This window comes from Cherax quadricarinatus, unplaced genomic scaffold, assembly GCF_038502225.1.
Source record: "Cherax quadricarinatus isolate ZL_2023a unplaced genomic scaffold, ASM3850222v1 Contig3568, whole genome shotgun sequence".
In the NCBI taxonomy this organism is placed as follows: Eukaryota; Metazoa; Arthropoda; class Malacostraca; order Decapoda; family Parastacidae; genus Cherax; species Cherax quadricarinatus.
Window position 1 is genome coordinate 6,122 of NW_027198594.1, and position 4,763 is coordinate 10,884.

The 4,763-nt window shown below is 43.7% G+C and overlaps 1 long non-coding RNA gene across 1 annotated transcript; it reads right to left on the minus strand.

Annotated features, from left to right (window-relative positions):
* Positions 1-2,733: 2,733 nt before the first annotated feature.
* Positions 2,734-3,332, minus strand: LOC138852050 (uncharacterized). The gene is made up of 2 exons (XR_011391544.1): positions 2,985-3,332; positions 2,734-2,858 (listed from the first exon to the last, which is right to left on the minus strand). It is a non-coding gene; the product is annotated as an uncharacterized lncRNA (long non-coding RNA).
* Between the last annotated feature and the right edge of the window lie 1,431 nt (positions 3,333-4,763).

A 4,763-nucleotide genomic window follows, 5' to 3' on the forward strand; every position in this document is an offset into this window, starting at 1 on the left:
TAAATAGCGATGATCTGTAAGTTAGCACTGGTAAGTAGTCCAATAACTCAAGATGCAAACTTGTAAGAGTATCAGAACCTGCAACGCAGCTCATTCACACTCATATTTTTTCTAGGCCACCGAGACCAAGCACACACACACACACACACACACACACACACACACACACACACAGAGGGTGAGTATAACACCGAACACATCTCCTAAGGTGCGCATCAATCAGATAACTGCTGCGGTATACGGGCGACTAGCAAACCTAAGAACAGGATTCCGACATCTCAGTAAGAGTCGTTCAGGACCGTGTACACCGCGTACATCAGGCCCATATTGGAGTATACAGCACCAGTTTGGAACTCGGAACTGACCAAGCACGTCAGGAAATTAGAGAAAGTGCAAAGGTTTGCAACGAGACTAGTCCCCGGAGTTAAGCCGTATGTCCTACAAGAATAGGTTAAGACAAATCGACCTGACGACACTGGAGGACAGGAGGGACAGGGAGGGGGGGTCATTATAACGACATATAAAATACAGAGAGGAATCGACAAGATGGACAGAGACAGGATGTTCCAGCTAAAGACTCAGATGAGCCACAGAGATGTTAGGAAATATTTTTTCAGCCATAGAGTTGTCAGAAATTGAAACAATCTGGAGAGTGACGTAGTGGAGGCAGAAGAGGAAGAAGAGATACGATAAAGCTCATGGAGCAGGGAGGGAATGGACTCAGTAACGACTAGTGAAGAGGCAGGACCAGGAGCTGTAATTTGACCCCTGCAACCACAAATAGGTGAATACAAATAGGTGAGTAAACACAAACACAACACACACACTACTAATACTTTAGCACGGGCCAGTTAGGGTTCTTCAGTGCTAATAATTTTTAATATGGTATCATTACCTATATGTTGACTCTGTATCACTATATTGTTTGTAACAAACTTACAAAACTCTGCAGAGCGAAACGTTGCACAATAAAATTCCACGTTAACTGAGCATGTGTCTTTTTATCTAACAAGGAACTGTTTTGCAGGTGCTGGATATAGCATAAATTGAAAGTGATAACTCGTCTATGGTGTCAACCTGCCATTCAGTAGCCAATCAACAGGATTGTCCTTAAATATTATTCAAACCATCTTCAGGTAGCTTTAGAAATTGGTTCTACAAGTGGATCAGTGAGACGGGCTGGATCAGTGTGACGGGCTGGATCAGTGTGGATCAGTGAGAAGTGGATCAGTGAGACGGGGTGGATCAGTGAGACGGGCTGGATCAGTGATCAGTGTGACGGGCTGGATCAGTGTGACGGGCTGGATCAGTGTGACGGGCTGGATCAGTGTGACGGGCTGGATCAGTGAGACGGGCTGGATCAGTGTGACGGGCTGGATCAGTGTGACGGGCTGGATCAGTGTGACGGGCTGGATCAGTGTGACGGGCTGGATCAGTGTGACGGGCTGGATCAGTGAGACGGGCTGGATCAGTGAGACGGGCTGGATCAGTGAGACGGGCTGGATCAGTGAGACGGGCTGTATCAGTGAGACGGGCTGGATCAGTGAGACGGGCTGGATCAGTGTGACGGGCTGGATCAGTGAGACGGGCTGGATCAGTGAGACGGGCTGGATCAGTGAGACGGGCTGGATCAGTGAGACGGGCTGGATCTTACTGTTTCGTCGTGTTTTTATGTTTCTCATTGTAATCAAATATTTTCCCGCGGCAATAATTATAGTCTGCTGTCTGCTAACCATTAATTCACCGCAACACTGCCTCATACTGTGTCAACCGAAGCAACACTCACTGCAACACTGCCTCATACTGTGTCAAGGGAAGCAACACTCATCGCAACACTGCCTCATACTATGTTAATTAAGGGAAGCAACACTCACCGCAACAGTCTCATACTGTGGAAGAACAAGATAATGTGCAACACATAGGTGTCTTTATTGTTGAAATGTATCGCAGCAAATTTCTTTAGTCGAATACTGAGGTTGTTCAGTTCCTCGGCCTCGTTGGAAATTGTTCATTCCCTCAGCCTTGATACTCTCCACCACTACGCGAAGGTCACAAAATATTAGGTGTCCAGTGAGAACACTAGAGATGTCGCCTCTAATGCTTGGCTCATTCGAGGAGTGATAAGCTCAAAGACTTATTTCATTCTCCTGCTATGACTTCCAGAGTTTATCTAGCTTCCCGGGAGACTATACGTTCACTATACGACTTTTTTTCCCTTCATGCGATTTAACTGAAATTTTTACCATAGACTCTAGGCATGCCATAGTTTATGCAGTATAAGTTGCATCAAGATCGTCCAATAAATAATGATAAAAAAAATAAATATTAGCATTTGGACATGGCAACATTTATGGCACCGTTATGGAGTAGTGGCAATGTCGAAGTTGTTTTTGATACCCTACAATGATAAAGCAATGCCATATTGATTTTCTAATGGATTCCTTTATGTATTATTACACTTATTAGTAACCAAAAAAAATAGTAATTATGTCTTGACATGTTTTACACCATTCTTGCATTCCATGCCCATGGTATGCCAAAATGGAAGGGATGATTACCCAAAGGGAGTCCATTTGCTTTTAGAACAATGTCCCCTGAATAAGCAGTGTGAAAATAATGAAGATCGGTTCATAAATAACTGAGATACTGTTAGATATATGAAAATAATGCACTTCTGAGATAAATGAAGAAATATATTGGGGCTTACTATATGGTGGGTAAAAATACTCATGGTGCCTTCTTATGTTTATTGATAGCAGAAACAAGTGTATAGAGTATATCCCTGAAGTTCCATGCAGATCCCTGCATCCTGAAGTTCCCTGGAGATCGGCCAATCACAATGCTCCATGCATGCCAACCTGAAAAGAAGGAAATACATTCTCAAAATCGTATTGCCAGTGATTATATACACAGATACATGTAATTACAAGTATGTCATATTTATACACATACAAATATACAAGAAAATCACATGAATTACATACCTTTGAGTAGGTGTTGGTAAGGACATCAATGATCATCTAATGTCCTCCACCAGACGATTCTACGTCTGAAAAAATCCATTAGTTCACTAGCAGTGAACAATGTTTGGTCTTAAGAGGAGTGTGATGGCGTCACGTGCTCCAGCCGCCGCCTCTCTCGCTGCTGCTTTCCTCTTCGCTTTTATAGCTCTACGAATTCCTTCTAAGAGCTTTCTTCTCTTCACGGTTAACTTGCGAGAGAATGATTTCTTCTTGTGAGCCATTGTGTGTAAAAATGCAAAGAATGGAGGGTCAGATTACGGGTCCCAAGGGTCAGCCGCGGTCAATCAGAGCAGCACACCTCCTCTCCCTTCAGACCTATGGTCGGCACTGACTTGCTAGGGAAGAGAGTACCTCTTCCTACAGCCACCCTAACAGTTACCAATTATTATTTCGAAGATTCTAGCACAAAATCGTAAGAAAAATATTACGAAAAAAATACTAATAATGAAATCAAGTATACTATTGTTATGGTGCGCGTCAGCTGTCAAACTAATGACGCAATTACCTCATTTATTATAATTACGATAATTACTCGCAGAATTATCGTACAGACACGAGACATACACCAAAATGTTGCCAGATTTTTTAACTATTTTTCGGTAAGATTAACTCATTTTTTTTTTCGATTTTTTTGGTATATTTGAGCCGCCACGTGCTATTACCCCTTTAAATACTCGGGTTTGAATCTTGATCAGTCGCAGTATGTTCTTTGTATATAACCACTTGTTTCTGTGGAGACAATGATTTGTGTACTGCTCCTAAGAGTGAAATTCAAATGGGTGGATCTCCCATTTGGATACCAATCTTCCATTCCACCACATCGCAAAGGCTTAAACCAAATTTTCACCCGGTCATCTGCAAGTGGCAGCAGAAACGCGATTTGTCAGACCAGGAAAAGTTTTTCAAATCTTCACCTGTTCACTTATGATGAGTGTTCAGTGGTCAGTCGTCACGTGAGGTCACAGACCCTGAGCTGCTTTGGGGATTAGCGTGGACAGTTACAAAGCATGGCTTGCTTCTGCAGTGTTTTAAAAATTGAGGTTGGAGAGTTGAAGGAGGAGGTCTTGCTTCTCCAGGAGGAGATCAGGAGGCTGAAGGTCCACCTCAATGGGTCTGGGAGAGAGTGTGAGGTGGCTGGAGTTGTGGGGAATGAGGCTTCTAGCAGTGAGGTGCAGTCTGTCTCTCGCTGTGAGGAGGCTGTAGGTGGGGAGGTAGCAACGGCTACCAGCAGTGAGGTGCAGTCCAGCACCTGCTACAAGTGGCGAGTGGTTCACAGTAATGGGAGGCGCATCAGAGTAAGGAAAGTTAAGAGTGAAGATCTGAAGGTAGGAAATCGCTTCTCTGTTCTTCAGGATGAATGTACTTCAGTGGCCAGTGAAGGTAAGGGTACTACTGCCCCTGCTAACAGAGGTAAGCGCATTCTTGTGGTTGGTGACTCTCAGGTAAGATATATTGACCGTGCTTTTTGTAATAGGAATAAGAAGATGAGAGATAGAGTGTGCTTCCCTGGAGCTGGTGTTGGGGACATAGTTAACAGGCTGGATAATATCATGTCAGGTAATGGGAACAAGCCCATTATTTGTCTCAGTGCTGGTGGAAATGATATTGGGAAGGGTAGGAGAGAAGAGCTGCTAGGTAAGTACAGGTCAGCTATAGATTTCATTAAGTCTAAGGGAGGGGTCCCAATCATATGTAGCATCTTGCCTAGAAGGGGAGTAGGAAATGAATGGTTGTCTAGGG